The 20025-nt window shown below is 44.9% G+C and overlaps 1 protein-coding gene across 3 annotated transcripts in view; it reads left to right on the top strand.

Annotated features, from left to right (window-relative positions):
• Positions 1-20025, top strand: part of Hlf (HLF transcription factor, PAR bZIP family member) — a 55032-nt gene that overhangs the window by 25781 nt on the left and 9226 nt on the right. The window lies entirely within an intron of this gene.

Raw genomic sequence — 20025 nt, 5'->3', positions numbered from 1 at the left:
CAAGGATTAATGACCTAGCTTCCCTCTTCCCTCCTGATTCTGGCAATCAACTGTGCATCTTTTCCTCTTGAGTATAGATCTATCAAATGATAGGCATGAAAGAAGCAGCACTGTGTTTACTAAATGTATCTCACTGCTTATGATAGTGTGGTCTATACAATTTATGGTGTTGCCTCAGTAAAACTCAGAATGGTCTCCAAGGATGGAAAGATGGCTCAGCAGTTAAGTACACTTCCCATGTGAGCAAGAGGGTCTGGGGGTTGTGAGACTGCCCAAGCTCATATCTTCACATCCCACTTAAACAGCTGGAGGTGGCAACACATCCCTGTAACACCAGTGCCACAGCGAGCAGAGACCCAAGAACTGACAGAATCTCCTAAGTTCTGGAATCAGTATAGACTCCAGTCCAAAACAAGACCATGTGGGAGAGCAATGGAGTGAACACCCAGCATCCCACTTTGGCCACCACAGACATTGCTCCCACCTAAGGCAAGTGTATGGGGTGTCACAAGGTCACATACACATGTCTATAGAGCATATGCACACATATCACAAAAGCACAAAAAAAAAAACAAACCTGTCTCTATACTGCTAGTATTAGTACTAGATTTGTACTGTTCTTATTGCCTTTTACAGATGAGTCCCACAGAAAGTGAGTAGATGGTTCACCTAGCCATTAGTAGACCCAGGGCAGGGGCAGGAAGCTGCACTACTGCACCAGAGCCTGGCTATTGGGCTGCTCTTCTCTCTACCTCTCTATAGATGGCTTGTTGCCTGCAGAAAGTAACAGAGTGCCTGGAGCCATCAGAACTCCTGTGCCCATGGAACTACATGGTGTGAATAGGTTCTGGGGACCAGGATGTGGTCAGACAGTATAGGATGTGGAGTCTTCTCAGGCAGCTCCTGAGGAATTTCATTTTAAAGGACAGACCAGCTTGCAAAACACAGGTTGTATTTTTGTACTTTTGTATGAATCCCAGATCAACTTAGAACATGATGTTAGCAGAGAAGCACCCGACATGATGATCACAGGGATCCAGGAAGATTTAGTCATGGCCTCAGAGAATTAAGGACATAGAATGTGGCTGTGCCCCTGAGGCTACACTGGAACACAGCCCACATTGCTGATCTTCCCAGGGAGCAGGGGACACCTGCATATAATCAAGCTAGCCTCAGTCTTTTCATGAATAGATTCTCCTTGCATGGAGAATCCAGAGAGTGCGCCTGTGTGGTTACATCGGGCATCAGCTGTGCTCCTCGCCCTAGAAGGATGCGGGAAGGAGTCAGGATCCTTCCTCAGTGTAACCATCCCAGAGACATTCCTGAAGGTACTCAGTGTGGGATGATAACGCATCAGAGATGCTATGGGAAGCAGCCCAAGGCAGACAGCCACACTTGGTAAATATTAGTTTCCTTCCCTATTTGTGTGTAAGGCAAGTTGTAGGAGAAGTGAGGCTTCAGCAGCTCGGAATGCAAAAATAGCTCTGCTGTGAGGACGTGGCCTCTTTTTCCCCTGAGCATGGACCAGATGTCAGGCCGCCTGGTGAGGGCTCAAGGAATGTGACGGCTTCCTCCTGCAGGGCTCAGCGCTTCACTCCAGATGGAGAAGCCTCTCTCCTCTCCATGCGTTTCTTGGATCTGGAAAAGAAGAAGGAAAAAGGATGGTTTGGAAGTCTCAGGACTTCCTATGTGTTCCTTTATCAGAAGCCCATGTGTGTCTGTGGAGTCTACGCTTTACTCGAGCCAGAGGCATGGCCTTCATACCATGCCGTCTCCCAAACTGGCTTGGCAACAAAAACAGAGAACCACGAACCTATGGATGTTTGTTTTGGAGGGTGTGCATTCATTTCTGACCCGACATTTATGGAGTGCCCGCTGTCCCTGACTTAGATGCCAAAATTGAGAGATAAGGAATAGGACGTCCTTTTTACTGGAGAAGTTTGCTGGTTGAAAGAGATACGTAATTGTGACTGGAGTGGGGTGGGTGATGGGGGAGTTTGTACAGAGGGAGCCAGGGAGGCAGGAACGATCAGCTCTAAATAGGGAGAAAGGGACATAGCAAAACAATCCTTAATTTTTATCTTGAATAATGAACAGAAGTAATAGACAGGAAGGATGTAGTAAGTGACCCAGTGAGTTCATCTTCACTGATACTTGCAATGTGCCATTCATTCCCAGAAAAGATATCAAATCTGTACTGGTAATTCACAAACAAGGATAATTCAGATCATAATTTTATGGGTCAGAAAAAAAATTAAGAGGGGAAAAATACAACAAAATATACATATATGGTAGTTAATACCCAAAAGGTCTCACTCCTTTTGTACAGAGAAGGGGAACCTTTGCTACACATTGAAGGGGGCTGTAGCTGTGTACTTCCAGGGCAGGGAATCACATGTCTGTAACATGGTGTGTTTAAAAAAGTTGTTGGGAGGTTAGAGGCGGCATAATTGATATGATTGAAAAGTTGCTGTGGCAACACACCTACTTCCAGAAAAATCATTGTCAGTGGGAGGGCAGGCAAGCTCCTAGCTTTTGCCCTGAGCCTGTATCGCCTGTTCTGGGCCAAAGGTCTGGACAAATTCAAAAGGTCAACCACCCCATGTGGCTCATTGCTGTCTGTCTCTGTGAAATTGAGCAAGGGAGGTGAGCAAACCAGCTGGAAGAGAAGACTACAGAAGGTGGTGTGTGTGTGTGGGGGGGGAAATCTCGGGTAGCCTTGCCAGGCACTTTAGGAACACATCTCCCCATGTTGTAATATCGGAATGCATGGAGTGACATGTGGATTTCTATAAAAATGCATGTGGAATTCATACATGTAAAATGTCCTTTGTATAAGCATAAATGAAATTAGCAAAAGAGATTTGGCTTAATGAAAAATTGGTAGTATAAGTGTTGAAGACCAGCGTGATTGCCTCTGCCACGCCACCTTCTGGCAAGTCATATGTATGACCTGGTAGGGAATTGGCGCTGAGTGGGTGGATTTCCTTATAGGCAAGCGTGGATCAGCTGCCCCTTACATCCACAAGAGTGGATCTCCTCCAAGCTGAACTTTGACGTCACATGAGACTTTAATGGAAAAACATTAAAACCTTTATTTATGCCAGGCATGGTAGCGCACGCCTTTAATCCCAGCACTGGGAGGCAGAGGTAGGAGGATCACTGTGAGTTCAAGGCCGCCCTGAGACTACATAGTGAATTCCAGGTCAGCCTGAGCCAGAGTAAGACCCTACCACGAAAAACAAAAAAACCAAACCAAACAAAAAAACCTTTATTTACGGACTGGAGAGATGGCTTAGCAGTTCGGTTAAGTGCTTGCCTGTGAAGCCTAAGGACCCCGGTTCGAGGCTTAATTCCCCAGGACCCATATTAGCCAGATGCACAAAAAGGCGAATGTGTCTGGAGTTCGTCTGCAGTGGTTGGAGGCCCTGGTACGCCTATTCTCCCTCCCTCTCTCTCTCTCTCTCTCTCTCTCTCTCTCTCTCTCCCCCTCTCTCTGCCTCTTTCTCTGTCACTCTCAAATAAATAAATAAGAATAAACGAAAAATTTAAAAAAAAAACTTTTAGGGCTGGCAGATGTCTTAGCGGTTAAGTGCTTGCCTGTGAAGCCTAAGGATCCTGGTTCAAGGCTCGATTCCCCAGGACCCACGTTAGCCAGATGTACAAGGGAGTGCACACATCTGGAATTTGTCTGCAGTGGCTGGAGGCCCTGGCGCACCCATTCTCTCCCTCTCTCTCTTTCTCTCTCTTTCTCTGCCTCTTTCTCTGTTGCTCTCAAATAAAAAAAAAACGTTTATCTACAAATGTTACATTTCAAAAGTAATACAGAATCAATCATTGTAAAATAAGGTCAAAACTATACAAGATTATAACTTGAGTTTTTGTATTCTGCTTCAAGATTAATTGTGAACACTTTCATGCATACTCTTCCAGCTATTTCCTTTGTCTTTATAAATATATATGCATATATGCACACATATATACATATATATAAATACATAAATATGTGTCGGTGGGTGGATGTATATAATTGTATCTATGGGAATATGGAAAGAGAATTACATATACTTATATAAACAAGCTATGTAGTGTTGTGCAACCTGCCTTCTTATTTAATGCCTTTTGGAGATCTTCCCACATTAGCACATATAGCCCTCCCTGCCTGCTGCATAGGATCCTGTTGTGTGGAGGGGCTGGGATGTATTGAACATTGCTTCTAGGCATTTAAATTAGATTCTGCCATGGACACCAGTATTCTCCTTTGTAGTAGATGTAAAATGAAATTCTTAGAAGTGGGATTGCTTGATCAAAGTATGTAGGCACCAGAACAATCAAACTAATTTGCACTCCCACTAAAATCATGTGAGAACAAGAACGCGATTTTCCTCTTTCATTGAAAAAAAAAAAAAAAACACAAGAGAGCCCAGGCCCCATCATCAAATCTTCTGATTGAATTAGGAGGGGCTCTGGACAGTGATGCCACATCTGTGCTACGAATAAGCACATAGGTGAGTCTGATCCACCACAAGGGTGAGAATATTGGCTGTAGATAGAGAATACAGGTGAGGGCAGGAAGGATTGTTTTGTGGTTAATGTGTTTGCTTTCAAAGCCTACCAGCCTGGGTTCGATTTCCCAGGACCCATGTAAATCCAGTGGCACATGCATCTGGAGTTTGTTTGCAGTGGCTGGAAAATATGGATGACTTCTTGGTTATGTCCTTTGAGACTCCAACAGCAAGCCTTCACTTAGTGTTGTGGTTGGGGAAAGAGAATGATTTATTTCTTCTGAGATTCCTATTAAACTAAAGAGAGAGAGAGAGAGAGAGAGAGAGAGAGAGAGAGAGAGAGAGAGAGAGGATGGGCGTGCAGGGCCTCCAGCCACTGCAAACGAACTCCAGACGCGTGTGTCCTTTTGTGCATCAGGCTAACATAGGTCCTGAGAAACTGAACCTGGGTCCTTTGGCTTTGCAGGCAAATGCCTTAACCACCAAGAAATCCCTCCAGCCTTTATTTATTATTTTTGAAACAGAGCCTCACTAAGTTGTCCAGGCTGATCTTGAACTCATTATGTAGCCCAGCTTGACCTGGCTCTGAACTTGTGAGCTTCCTACCTCAACCAAGTGAGTAACTGGGATTGCAGACATGGGCCATGGTGCTTGTACTAGCTTCCTTCTTTTCCGTGCTGAGGAAGTGGACTCCTGCCTCTTCCTGCCCAGTATTTGCCTGGCAGATCCTTACAATTGGTCCCTTATCAGACAACTCATTCTCATGACTTTGACTTCTGAGCAACGGTTTTGTTTCAGAAAGTACAATATGACTGGAATGGAGTCTGTCAACATGTAGGAGTGACATAAGGCTCCAGAGGCTCTGAGGTTTTCTTGGTCCACAGAAAGAAAGTTGTAGAAGACTGAGGTGAGGTTTCCTTCTTGTGTGCAGTCCTCATGCGACATGGGCTGAAGAAGCTGAAAGGAAACCATAAAGTTGATCACAGTGTTGGATGATGACTTAATACCTAGTTTCTGTTTATCAAGAAGTACATCGACCGCACCTTGTGCTTGTGAGATATCAAGACGGGCTTTTGTCCCATGAAGTTTTCTGCATAGACTACATTAAGGCGAAGCCAGATGGGTTTAGCTTGGCTAATCTTAGTGCAAGCTGGGACATTTCGACTGTTCTGAAACAACACATTTCTAAGAAATTGTCTGGTCTGGAATATTATTCCTGTAGATGTAAGGAAGAATATGACCACATAGCAAAGCTGATTGCTGCATGCTTATTTATGTGCATGAGAATTTACCTGCCTCATAGGATCTGTGTGAGCATTGCTCGATGGAAACTGCCTGGCATTAGATTTTTCTGTTAGTGATGTCTTTGATGCTGGTGCATATGTGTGGGTGGGGATGGAAGTGTAGAAAGAGCTTTGAAGAGAGCCTAAATTTTTGAATATAATCTTCAGCAAAGCACTTAATTTGCTTGGTTTGTTTTTGTGTGTGTGTGTGTGTGTGTGTGCGTGTGTGTGTGTGTGTGTGTGTGTGTGCATTTAAGACAAAATCTGGCTACCAGCTCACATGCCCTTTAACTTCCCATCCTCCTGCTTCTACCACCCAGTGCTGGGATTACAGGTGTGTACCACCACACCCAGTTTATATTGTTTCCTACTTGTTTAATGGTGGTAATAATGTAGCTACTTGATTAGAAGGCAGGAAAACTGCCAGTGAAAGATCAAGGATTGTAGTTAGGAGGTCCTACGTCTCTTTGGCCAGTCCCATTTCTCTGGTTTGTCCAAAATCTTCCCTGCAGAGTCCTCCACTTCTCCTTGTTTCTAAATGTTCAGGGTTTCATATCTAAGACCATTTTTTCTTCTTTTTTTCTCTGTGTTCTTTCATGGGGAGACCATATCACCAGTTATCACTGCTCTTCAGAAGTCTAGATCTGCACTGGAAGCTGAGACACTTGTGTTCCAGGTTTCTCTGGCAAGAATCTATGGCCACCTGAGACTTAGTGGGACCATCATCAGGTCCTGCCTCTTGCTAATGTGCTTGCTTCAAGTAGACCCCATTTCAATGAGTGATGACACTTCCTATTCAGGTGTCTAATGTCACCCTCTCTCCCTCCCCTGCCCCATCCATTGATCCCACCTGAGGATCAATGAATGGCTCTGGCACCCACCCATTCCTAGGCCCCTGGTGTAGGTGAGCCCTCACCAATTCTGGTTTCTCTCCATTCCCACCTCCATATAATAGCCACAATAATCTTCCTGAAATGACCCTTCCTCATTCTTCAGCTGGTACCAAGTTCCCTGAAGGGTCATATCTGAACATACTTGGTCATTCTTTGCTCTCAATTCACACTCCTTGACCCTGAGCTCCAGATGCATCAGCAGTTGGCCCATAAATTCTCTCATGCCTGGAGTCTTCATGTGTTTTGTTCCTTCTGCCTTAATCACCTCTCATCCCTTGAACTCTTTGGCCAATTTCAAGACTTGGTTGCCTCTGAGAAACACTTCCCAATGCTCTGTGTTCCCTCCAGAGAGCTGGATTAGTGATCAACCTTTCAACTCCAACCTTTGGCTCTCTGGACAAAGCAGTTTTTCATAGGACTTAACACTCTGTACTCCAGTCATCTGTGTACTTACTGGTCTCCACATCCAGGCTGCATGCTCCCAGAATTTGGATCACATTTGTGTGTTCTTGGAACCCAGCCTGTAGTAGGAACCCAATAAAAGTTTATTAAGCAAATACTTGTTTGAATCAACAAGCCTTTGTTACTCATCTTCTTCACAAATCATGGCCGTGCCTTTGTCTGGGAAAATTTCCAATCAAGTTTGAGAACTGATAAGGATTTAAAAGTTACAGAAGCATTTAACCTGACGCGCATTCCAGGCTGGCATAGGCGAGTACTGAATGGAAAGAGGTTAGTGGGAGCTGACTGCAGGCACACTAGGGGCGTCAGCAGGAGGAGGGCTGAGGTTAGGCCTGATGGGTTAGGACCAGGAAAGGTGGGGAAGAGATGAGGCCAAGGTGTCCCAAGACAAGGCAGTGCTTGGCTGGAGCAGAGAGGTCGCAGAGGAGCATGATGACTCAACAAACAAACGATCGGGACGGGCGCTGCTCTTAACCATGGGCAAGACGTCCCAGGGAGAAGAAGCCCGTGTTTCTGTTGGTGGCTTGGATCACAGGTGGTAGAAAGAGCCAGTCCTTTGTGAAAGGGCCTACACCTGGCCTGTGATAGGGATCTGAAATACACAAGAAAGCATCCACTGAACTCCAGTTTATTGCTAGACATGGAAGAAACCTTGAGGCTGTTATTTACTGCAGGTGTAAACCAAGACCCAGGGATCTCCCCAAGGTTCTCATAACTGGTGGTGTCTTTGGAGTCTTGACCATGGTTGCTTATGTCTCCTGTCTGCCCCAGTCAAAGTTTAAAACCTGATGGTTGAGAAATTGACAGTTTCCAGGCATGAGGAGAGCTGCAGGAGAGACTGAAGGTCAACGAGGGATTCGAGCTGATTGTGGCTTAAACACACAGGCTGAGGTGACAGCAAGGCCGGAGGCGCAGTGCCTGGCAGTCCACAGGTCATTTAGCACTCCCGGTGAACTTCGGTGCAGGGGAATTGCAGAGAACACTGGCTGAAAGCCAAGGCAAGGAGGCTTTGGGAAAGCATGTTTACTTGTGAGTGCTGGACTTAGAGGCTTGTGAAGGGAAGACTCTGTGAACCTCCTTGAGAAGTCGCGGAGGCTCAGACACACCTGAAACTTATTCATGTTCAACCGGAAGCACACATTTTCAAACAATCATGCTTTCCTTCCATTGTTTTGTTTGCGTTGGAAGTGTGGGAGAAAGCGGGATGCTGTGGTGAGCACGCATGGGCCCTTTGTTTGTTGATTCACAGTGCGCATCAGCAAATACTGTTAGTCAGTCAAGTCTCCTGCTTCCTGGTCTCTTCTAAATGCAAACCAAAATTTTAATGTAGCCCAAAGGAAAATAGTTAGTGTAAGAAGTGGCCGTGGCAGTACTTTGAAAACTGCAGGTTTCAAATGACTAGGCCTGCACATTTCCACCAAGTCTGCTGATTAAAGAGCCTCTGGGGACCTAGGCAGTGCTGATGCAAGTGGCGTATACGGTCGTTGAAAATGGGAAGAACCGCTTTCTGAAAATAGACTGCAGGTATGGGAGAACTCATTTCCCCGCTTGATAAGGAGGTTGCCTGTGTTGGTAGGGGGGAGGCAGCAGGTAGATTGCTTACTGGTTGGATTTATCAGTGGCTGCCCGGCCCTTCCTGTTTCACAGGCTTGGCAGGAGGAAGCTATAGACACCCAGCAAATATCCAAGGAGAATAAGATGTTGCTATTGAGAGCAGAAGTCCTCACTCATTGTGGAGAGCTGGTAACCTTAATGGCTGTCAGCGTGCTGCAAACCACTGGAGCCTCTGTACTGGGTGAGGTGGACCCTGAATCTAAGTGTCCACTCTGAACTGCCCAGCGAGTTCAGCCAGTAGAGCATGAGACGTGGCTCCACTCTGCCCCTTCCAGTGCCCTCCTGCTTGTCCGCTTGTATGTGGGCTGTTGACGGATCGCGTGGAAGGGCCATTCTCCTGCCTCTGTCACAGTGGCAGCCTTGGCAGGAGAAAGTGGGCCCCTGTCTTTCAGAGGGACAGCTGCTGCATAAAACAACTTGCAGACTTTGAGCCAGGCAGATTGTCAGCTAGGTCACTTAGCTTTTCATTTCCCCAGGAATCACCCTGCTTGCCCGTTCCCCACAAGGCCAAAGAAAACTGAAAACCTAGGTTGTCTGTCCATAGTTGCAAACACTGGGCCGGAAGAAGGGGTAAGGGATGAATGTGTATGAGGAAGGAGATCAGGGTCTGTTGTTTCTCATATGTAACCATATGTACTTACTGCTGGGGCCCCGTGTAGCAAGATCTCAAATACAACTCATGCTGGTGTTTGGTTACCATTGGCACTATGAGTTCATTTCTGGCCTCCTGAGGTGCTCTGAAAGGTATAAGAGAGCCATAGAGTCATGTGTCCTGTCTCCTGCTATTCTCTGTCCTAATAGATCTGGACTCTCAGGCTGAGGAAGAACAGGCCACGGATGCTCTGATGCCCACAGCCTGCCCTGGGACAGTGGTAGCAAGGCCTCGGGATACACACACCCCGACCTCTACCTCTAGTTGAACATTTGGCCTCTCTCCACCCAGCTGAATTCTGTCAGGCTATGGTTGTGAGCTCTGGTCCCACTGCTCAGCAGGTTCAAGGAGGCAGGCTTTGCTGACAGCACTGGCAAAGAGGTATGATGACAAACACTCTTGGAATGCGAGGCCTTGCTAATCCCAGCCAGGCTCCTGCCAAGTTAGAAGCTGCGGAGTCAAGTCAGGGCCACTTTGAGTGCTGAAACCCGGACCTGTGGCAAAGTTCTTGTCCTGGGCACAGGGTCACACTTGGTGATGCCTAGCAAGCCGGGCAGGGCCGGAGCTGCAAGAAAGGGGATCCGGCACCCTGGCAAGAGAAAGGATCAGGCCCCACACTACCTAGGGACCTTCCCTCCAGCCCATGACCCCTGTGAGGGCAACGTCCTCTCTATAGTAGACAGGTGGTGAGAGGACGAGAGCGTATGGAGTGGGGTGACTGGTCCCAGGTCCCGGGCCTCAGAGCTGTGTGGATGCCAAGTCTTCATCTATCTAGATATTTCTGCCACTTTTAGGACCCGTGCATCATAGTAGAGGCATCCAAGTCGGAGTGGGAGCCTCAGAACACAGCTCCATGCAAACCAAACACTAATTGGCATGCTCGTGTAAGAGTGTAGGTATAAAACACCCCTTCCCTATGAGGTAACCTGTGAGCCAACTTACTGTTTACAAACAGAACACATGCAAAACCCTTTCTGTCAGAAACCCTCACCAGCTCCTCATGACACATGGTCTCTGGCTCATACAGACTTCTTATATCTTTGCTACGCATGAAAGGTCACAGTGACAGGAGGGCTGGCCCCAGTAACCATGAGAAACGTGGTCTTGTCCTCCACCTAAGCTTCCCATTCTGGACTATAGGCCAGGGAGCCAGGGCAGATGCCTGGCTACCTATAGCTTCTGAGGATCAGATTCATGACAAGAGGCTGTACCTGTCTCTTTGAGGGCCCAATTCTTGCCTAAGCTTCTGTCGGGCTAGAGAGATGGGAACTGATAGGTCTCCTTTTTTTCCTTCTGCTGTCTGACTCCCACCCCTCAGAGAACAGAGTGGAAAGCATAGGTTAGTGGGTCAGGCCGTCAGGACATAGCCCCTGCTGAAAACCAAGTTTCCCAGCTGGGTGACTTCGTGCACATGGGTTCCTTCTGAGACCCTCCACTTTCTCTTATAAAACATGAGACACAGTGCCCCCTGGGTGGGGCAGGCCAATAACTCAGTGCAGTGCTGTTCAGAAGATCCACCACTAAGGCTTCCTGTGGGACATAGCTTGATTCAGAGTGAGAAAAATGAGGAGGTAGGTCTGATTCTCTGCCTGTTATTGGGCAGCCCTGGGCACATAATGTCATTATTATTGAGTTTGTCTTGAACCTCCTATTGGCATCCCTTTATGTCCACATCTGGGAAATTGGGATATTAATTCACCCTTGAAGATTCACCATAAAGATAGCATGAGATGGTATATTTGAAGGGCCTCATTAAAGCAAGGACTCCATCTAGTTACACATCAGTTACTGACAGTGATTAGTCCTGGAGAAGGAGCCTGCTCATCTGCCCACAGGACTCTGTGGGGGTATCATCACCATCTCTCCAGCCTTTCTTAGCTTTTCTAAAAACAAATTATTTATTTGCAAGCAGAGAGAGAAGAGAGACAGAGGATAGATGCACCAGGGCCTCCTGCCACTGCAAATGAACTCCAGACACCTGTGTCACTTTGTGCATCTGGTTTTACGTGGGTACAGGAGAAATTGAACCCATGTTGCTAAGCTTTTCAGGCAAGCACCTTAAGCACTGAGCCATCTCTTGAGCCTCTTCTTAGCCTTCCTTGACAGAGGATAATGCCCCTCAGACTGCTAACATCACCAGTGACACACGCTGGGAGATGATACCTGTTTAGATAGGACTTCTGGGAATCTAATGTCGTGTTCACTTAGCTGCCCAGATAAGGAGTGCATCAGAAGCATTGGCACTGTTGCAATTAGCCTTGAGAATTAAGTAACAAACAAAATGATAATTTATTACCTTGATGCGTTTATAAATTAAAATTATAAACCACTGACCTGAGAAGAGAGGACACAGATTGCTGCTGTCCTCATCCATTGATGACTGCCAGCTAATCAGTAAATTGGGCAGGAGATACTAAACTCCTATTAAAGTGCCTAAGAGCCAGGGGCCTCCTAGTTCCACTGGCTGTCTTGGATGCTTCATCAGTTTTGTTCTGTGATACAAGTGGAGACTGACTTTGGGCTTGAAGGTGACTTCTAATCTCTTTCCAGATTTCTTTAAACCCTTTGTTCCACCCTTTCCTCCAGAAATCCTCCTTGGCTCTTATAGAAATGTCTTTCATCTGGAGCTTTCAGAAGAAGAAAGCAATGTCCAGCCGACTGCAGATTCTACATTAACAGAGCTGAACCCATCCACCCTGGATGCTTTAAATAAAACCTTAAAGAAGCACCAAGCTCAAAAATAAAGTTAGGAGAAAATCCACAGAACCATCTTAATAAATAGGAAAAGGAGTGGGCATTTGAAGAAAATTAACACATTTTTTTATTTAAAAAAAGTCTATTGGGGCTGTAGAGGTGGTCCAGTGGTTAAAGGCTCTGGCTTGCAAAGCCAGATGAACTGAGTTCAGTTCTCCAGTACCCACATAAAGCCAGATGCTCTAAGTGGTGCATGCGTCTGGAGTTCGTTCAAGGTAGAAGAAAGCCCTAGGGCATCCATACTTACTATCTGCCTCTATTTTTCTTCCCTCTCTCCCTCCCTCCCTTCCTTCCCTCCCTCCCTCCCTCCCTCCCTCCCTCCCTCCCTCCCTCCCTCCCTCCCTTCCTTCTTTCTCTCTTAAGTAAATAAAACAACAATCAGTACAATAGAGCTGAAAGGGTTGGAACTTAGCTGTCAAACTGTATCTCCTAGAATTCTAGAACAACCTTTAAGGTTTAATGGTATAAAGCACTAAAAGGATTTTCCTATGAAGTTTGGGACAGGGAGGGTTACTAGCCTCCACTCTTCACTTCTCATCATGTTGCAGATGCCAACCAGTGCAGTGAAACTGAAATATTTTTTAAAAGAATGTTGGAATTATAAACACTGAAAATAAACTGTAACTGTCTCTAGGGGCAAAGGTACCACTAAAAATATAAGAAATTTTAGAGCTGTTAAAATGCCTGGAAGTGGCTGGGCATGGTGTGGCACGTGACTGTGAGCCCAGCACTTGGGAGGCAGAGGTAGGAATAGGGCTGTGCGTTTGAGGCCAGCCTAGGACTACAGAGTGTGTGCCAGATCAGCCTGGGCTAGAGTGAGACCATACCACAAAAAAAAAAACAAGAAAATAAAAGATTAAAAATAGTAAGAGTAAAATGGCTAGGTATAAGCACAGCATCTTACTAGGCAGTTCTGATATACTAGTAGTAACTAATGAGGAAACATGGAAATTCATTGTTATGCCAACTATTATAAAGCATTTAACTTGCATAAACAGCAAAAATGTAAAAAGTTACAAATGAAAAAACTATAAAACTGAACTAATAAATGTTTAAAAAGAAAGAAAGAAAGAGAGAAAGAAAGGAAGGAAGGAAGACCCCAACATAAAAATGAAGAGCAGCTATGGGTATGTTTGCTATGTTGAAGGTAGAGGTCCCAGGTTACCTCTTGGCCTGTATGCAATCTTCATTCAAAACTCCCAGTGATAATTTTACATATAACTAAACAAGCATATTTTGAAACTCGTCTACAAGAATATGTATATAAAAAGTACGCAACGATGTTTTCCAAAAGGAACAATGAGGGGGCTGGAGAGATGGCTTAGCGGTTAAGGGCTTGCCTGTGAAGCCTAAGGACCCTGGTTCGAGGCTCGGTTCCCCAGGTCCCACGTTAGCCAGATGCACAAGGGGGCACATGCATCTGGAGTTCGTTTGCAGTGGCTGGAAGCCCTGGCGCGCCCATTCTCTCTCTCCCTCTATCTGTCTTTCTCTCTGTGTCTGTCGCTCTCAAATAAATAAATAAATAAATACATAAAAAAAGGAACGATGAGAAGACTTGTCCTGCCACGTGTTGATGCTCCTGAAATCAGTCATGTGACTAAGGCATTTGGAAAACATGAGTTAACATCATCTGCTTATGCTGTGCATGAAAAGAAATCCTAGGAGACTCAAGATTCTAATAAGACAAACCAGATATCATGTACTTCTCAGAAAGAAACACAGAGTTCTACAGAGATAGGCAGATATATTGTATACATATCTGAAATATGATTCGAAGTAGAAAAAAAGTAATATAGAAGATACAAAATGAAATGTTTTACCCAGTAGAATTTCCCAGTAGAGACCAGGCTAGATGGTTCCATGGTTAAGGGCACTTCTGCATAAGCACAAGAGCCTGAGGCGCCAGACATTTCTGAGTTCTGTTCCCCCAGCGTCCACATAAGTGGCTAGGCATGGCCACACACGTCACTAACCTCTGTCTTGTGGAGAGTAGAGGCCGGAGAGACCCTGGGGTTCCTGAAAAACAGCAGGCCCTGGAATCAGCAAGAGACTCCCTGTCAAGAAAAGAAAAATGGGCAGACAAGTGATGGGGGGACCAGTCAGTGTTCTTCTCTGGCCTCTGCACATACACATGCACACACCACACCACAAAACACTAAGGTACACACATGGAAAATAAATTAGTAATGAAAAATATGAGCATAATTATAACATGAACAAGAGTATGTGGCAGAATAATTATTAAAAATAAAACAAGTAATATGAAATAACAACTTTTTATAGTGTTTTTAAAAAATAAGTAAACAAAATCCACTTTGAAAGGGACTAAATATATGAAAGGCTGGTACACAGAGAAGAAAAAGAAACATGTGATAGGACCATTATTACTAGTAAGCAGAGAAATGCAATCTCATAGTGATATTTGTGAATATCTGTCTGACTCTATTTTAAAAATTAATATTGAATTATAGGAAATGTATACTCACATGTATTTTGTGCAAGTGTAAATAGAGATGACACTGTAGAACACAGTTTGGAAGTATATTTAGAAATATTAAAAATGTATATAGGGGTTGGGGAGATTCTCAATGGATAAAGTACTTGCCATGAAAACATGAGTACCTCAGTTCAAAGCTCTAGTACCCATGAAAATGCCAAGCATGATTGCTCACACCTTTATTCCCAGTGCTGGGAAGGCAGAAATAGAGAATCTTTAGGGTTCACTGGCTAGCTAGACTATCCAGATCAGGGAGTGGTAGGTTGAGAGGCCCTGTCTCAAAGGATAAGGGGCAGAGCATTTGAGAAAGACCCCTGATGTCAACCTCTGGCACACACAGACACACACACATGCACATACTAGTCCCCTCATGCATATGAACACCCATGCACACACACATACACTCATGCACACACATGTTCCCACATGCATATGCACACCCATGCACACATGCAAGAACACTACACATATGGGGAAAAATTTAGGTATATGCCTTTGTGTGAGTAGTTCTGCTTCTGGAAGTCTTTTCTATTAAAATATCTACTGAAAAAAGTGCACCAGTTAGAGAAACATTGGTAAATGGTTATATCCAAACTGTGGAACACCACTGATCTTTTAAAAGGAACAATGAGAGACATGGATGTAGCATTTGCCTAGCATGCATGAGCATCCAGGTTCTATTCCCATGCTGCAGCACACACGGCACACACACATGGATGTATGCATGCACATGTGTGAGCAAAGTAGTACTGTTTGTACTACTGTGGTAAATTGCATAGGGCATTTTGGTATATTGAAAAGGCAACTCAAGGTAGGTGAGTAAAGCATTTCTGAGTAAAAAATAAGGCATGGAGGGGTAAAGGTATACCTCGGTGGTAGAGTTTTTGCCTTGCCTTCCTGAAGCCCTAGATTTGATGTTCAACACAACCCCAAACCCTTGATTTGCTAAAAACAAAAACACAACCAAAGAAACAAGTAGTGAGAAGTTTACATCAAATTGTTGAGAGTGGTCTTTTGGGGAGTTAGTGTCAAAAGGGACTGTGAGGGGAGAAGAATAGAACTGGGAATTTACTTTCTTGACACATTTCTGCATTTATTGAAGTTTTATGATGAGCATTTATCTTTTAATTTAATTTTTTCCTTATTTATACACATAGTTATATTTCATTATGGTATTTTTCCTTCCCCACCTTGAAGCTACACCCATGTCTTTCTTACGCTTTCATGTCACATGTCACCTTTTGTCTTTCCCCTCCTCTAAGTCTCTTCCCTTTCATAGTCTCCCTTCTAGCTTCATAGCTTATACTGTTTCTCGTTTTCCCTCATTTACATATGCACAAAATTCAAAGTCAGAATGTGAGAGAGAACATGTGATTTTTGTCTTTCTGGGCCTGGCTTACCTCACTTGGTATGATCTTTTCCACATTCTTCCATTTTCCTAAAGATTTCATAATTTCATTCCATTGTGTATATGTATCACATTTTCATCATGTAATTTTCAGTTTGTGGACATGTGTACCGGTTCCATTTTCTGGCTATTGTTAGTAGAGCAACAGGAAGCAGGGACGTGCAAGTGCCCGTGTGGTAGGATAGAATCCTTTGGGTATATACCCAGGAATGGTACAGCTGGGTCATCTGAACAATTTCGAAAATTTAAAATGTTAATGTGATGAGATATTCCAAGTCAATAATTCTGATATTAAATTTTTGAAAATCCAAAAATGGTAGAAAAAAAAATCAATCAAAACCTCTCTCCCCATGACTGCTGATATCTGCAATACAGATAAAAGAAAGCTTGACAGAGTTAATTCAGAAGAAAATCTGAATAAAATACAGTGGTGACAGAGTCTATGGGGAGCAGAGGGATCCAGCTTTGTTTCTCAGTTTTGGGCCATTTGTTGTTTGACACTGGGGAGGCTATTTACCTGGGCCGTGGTCCTCTTAGGTCTATCTACATCCCATAGGATGGGCTGATCTGATTTTGCTTGGAGAAACTGGCCTGAGAGAAAGAGTGCTGAGAAGTCTCTGCCTAATAGAAATGTTATTGTACCGTGAATGAATGTCAGAGTCCAACATCTCAGAGATCCACCAAAAAGGGAAAAAATGAGGAATGATTCTGTAGAAGATGATCATGGGAGTAAGCCCCATGACAAGAAACCGGATGGAGATGAACCAGACAGAACATTGGAAGCCATGTGATGTGCTGTGGTAGCAAGGGTACGTGTAGTTTAAGAACATTTAAAATAGCGTACCAGACAGAATACTGAAGTACTCTACTAAGGAGGAACATGGAATAACTGAGAAATGCTATTTGGAAAGTGTTGAGAGATACTTAAAGAGGGTAGGAGAGGATGGCACAGAGGTGGGGAGCCGTTGTAGTGATGGGACATGGGTGGTTTTGCTACGAGAGTTGCTACAAGGAAAAGAACATCCTTGTTTGACTGGAAGGAGGCTCATTTTTTAAGGCAAGGTCAAAATGCATCAAATCAAATCTCGCTTGTCACCATCCAGTACAGACATCATCAGTCCCTAGAAGTGGAGGGAGCTGACCTGTAACTTGGCCAAGGAGAAATCTCCATCATGTTCCAGCGCCTCAGGGACCATCTCGTCCTGTTTGGCAAGCAGCACACAGAGAGAGTTCAAAGCAGACCTACCAGACCTTCTCACCCCAGTGAATTCCTGTGTCTACCTCTCACACCAAGCCTTTTCAGAAAACAGAAGAGCAGAGTTCACACGCCGTTGGCACCATGCTTCAACCTGGAATAGGTTTTAAAGAACACTAAAGGATACTTCACACACTGACCTACCCTCCCGAGTGGAGGAAGAAGAGATGGGCCAAACTCAGCTAGAATATATCCTCATTTATTCTATGGGCATGAAAGGAACAATTGTAAAATTCAGATGAAACTGGAAGTTAAGATTCTGAGCTTCCAGTGTAAACATTTGTTCTGTTATTAAGTTCGCTTTCACCAGTATGACAGAAACACAATGAATCCATTGTTCTATGGGTATTTATGCAGCCCAGTGGCTTAGCCTACAGAAGGCTCAGTAGAAGTTTGGTTGTCTCAATTATGTCCTTTCTAATTTGTTAAATGTTTTTTGTAAGCCCTCCCCCACATTTTTTTTTTTTTACCATCTCCACTGCTATGGCTAATGTGTGCGTGGTTTAGCACAACAGCCTTGTATCATCTGATCTATCTCCAATTATGCTTGAGTTCCCCCCCGCCCCCCCGCCACCAGACTTCGGCTATTTGTTACTTTACTGCTCAGAATCCTTCAGCAACATTCAGGATCTTTTCTGATACCTCCTCTGCCCACCTTGCCTGAGGCCACATCCCTTCCATTTTTGCCTGTCCTTACTCCATCTTGTCTTCTGGTTAAGACTACCTGAGATTCCTCAGAAACATAAGCCCATAGAGAGATGGCTTAGTGGTTAAGGCGCTTGCCTGCAAAGCCTAAGGACCTATGTTCAATCTCTTTCCAGATCACATGAAATCCAGATGCACAAAGGTGAGGCAAGGCAAGGCCGCACATGCCCTCTAGATGGCTCAAGTGTCTGGAGTTAGATTGCCATGGCTGAGGCCTTGGCATACCAATTCTCTCTTTCTCTAAACTTAAAAATAAATGCAAGCCTTTGCAGCAGCAGAAATTATATATATATATATATATATATATATATATATATATATATAGACACACACACACACACACACACACACACACACACACATATAATTTATTTTGCAAATTACTGTCTATTTCAAAATGCAGCCATAGCAAGTGTCATTGCTAAGATGTGTTCCCTGACCTCCATTGTGAGGTGTACTTTAGGGGCACATGAGATTTTATACCCCACCACCTAACCTCTATTAAGGACTAATTACAGGTCTGTCTCCATGACGCACCCGGAAAACATCTGAAAAGTAAAAATCCTCTCATTTCAGCCATTACAGCATGCCTGTTCCATAGATGACGCTCCTTGGATGTGGGATAGCGAAGCATGCAGCTGCGTTTATTTTAACTCCCCATCACGTTTGTGAGCAAGTGCATGCATGTCTTTGTTCTGTGTGACATGGTGACATGGGTGAAGTCATGTGCACTCTTCTGTGCTCTCAGAAGCAAGGTGATGATCACTGAGGGCACATGATGTCAGCATCTGAACCAGGTTATTTCAAGATTCTTGGCCCCTTGATGAAAGATTTGAAGTATGCATAAATAGGAAAAAAAAGGATTTTATTTGAAAAGCAAAATGAGCTGCTTCTTTGGGAAAAACAGCAAATGGTGGGTGAGGGATGATGCGACTGCAGTGGAAGGATCTGGAGGACGTGGGGGGCTGGCGGCTCCTGTGGAGGTTTAGGCAGCAGTGTCGGGGGCTGCGGTCTTGGGGCTCGTGGAGCCAATGCTGAAGACAAGGAGTGGATCCCGTCACCAAGCTGAGACGCTTGGCCAAGGACGTGAAGATCAAGTCCCTGCAGGAGATCCATCTCTTCTCTCTGCCCATCCAGGAGTCTGAGATTATTGACTTCTTCTTGGGGGCCTGCCTTGAGGACAAGGTTCTGAAGATTGTACCAGTGCAGATGCAGACTCACGGGGGACCAGCGGACCAGGTTCAAGGCCCTTATCACCGTTGGGGACTACAGCAGTCATGTTGGACTGGGTGCTAAGTGCTCCAAGGAGGTATCTACTGCCATCCGAGGGACCAGCATCTTGGCCAGGCTCTCCACTGTACCTGTCTGGGGAGGCTGTTGGGGGAACAAGATCAGCAAGCCCCACACAGTTCCCTGAAAGGCGACAGGCCACTGTGGCTCTGTGCTGGTGCACCTTATCCCTGCCCCCAGGGGCACTGGCACTGTCTCTGCCCCCGTGCCCAAGAAGCTGCTGCTGATGGCCGATATTGATGACTGCTACACTTCAGCCAGGGACTGCACTGCCACCCTGGGCAACTTTGCTAAGGCCACCTTTGATGCTGTCTCTTAAGACCTACAGCTCTCTAACTCCCAACCTCTGGAAAGAGACTGTGTTCACCAAGTCTCTACCAGGAATTCACTGACCATCTTGTGAAAACCCACACCAGAACCTCAGTGCAGAGGACCCAGGCTCCAGCTGTGGCTACCACATAGGGTTTTTATACAGAAAAATAAAAGTGAATTAAGCCTGTTAAAATAGAATAAACATAAAAGCAAAGTGAAAAGTGCAGGGTATGTACACTGTAAAGGAGCTGTGGGCTCAAGTGACAATGACATTCCACAAAAAGCTCACATTGTTCCCCAGGGCTTTCTCTCATGGGTCTGGGTGGTGTGGGGAATGGCTGATTTTGTTTTGATTGTCAAGTTTGGGTTATGTGAGTTTTGTTTACTGTGCATGC

The sequence above is a fragment of the Jaculus jaculus genome, chromosome 9 (genome assembly GCF_020740685.1).
Source record: "Jaculus jaculus isolate mJacJac1 chromosome 9, mJacJac1.mat.Y.cur, whole genome shotgun sequence".
Taxonomy (NCBI): Eukaryota; Metazoa; Chordata; class Mammalia; order Rodentia; family Dipodidae; genus Jaculus; species Jaculus jaculus.
Note: the sequence above shows the minus strand (reverse complement) of the source record. Positions and strands in the feature narration are given on the sequence as shown.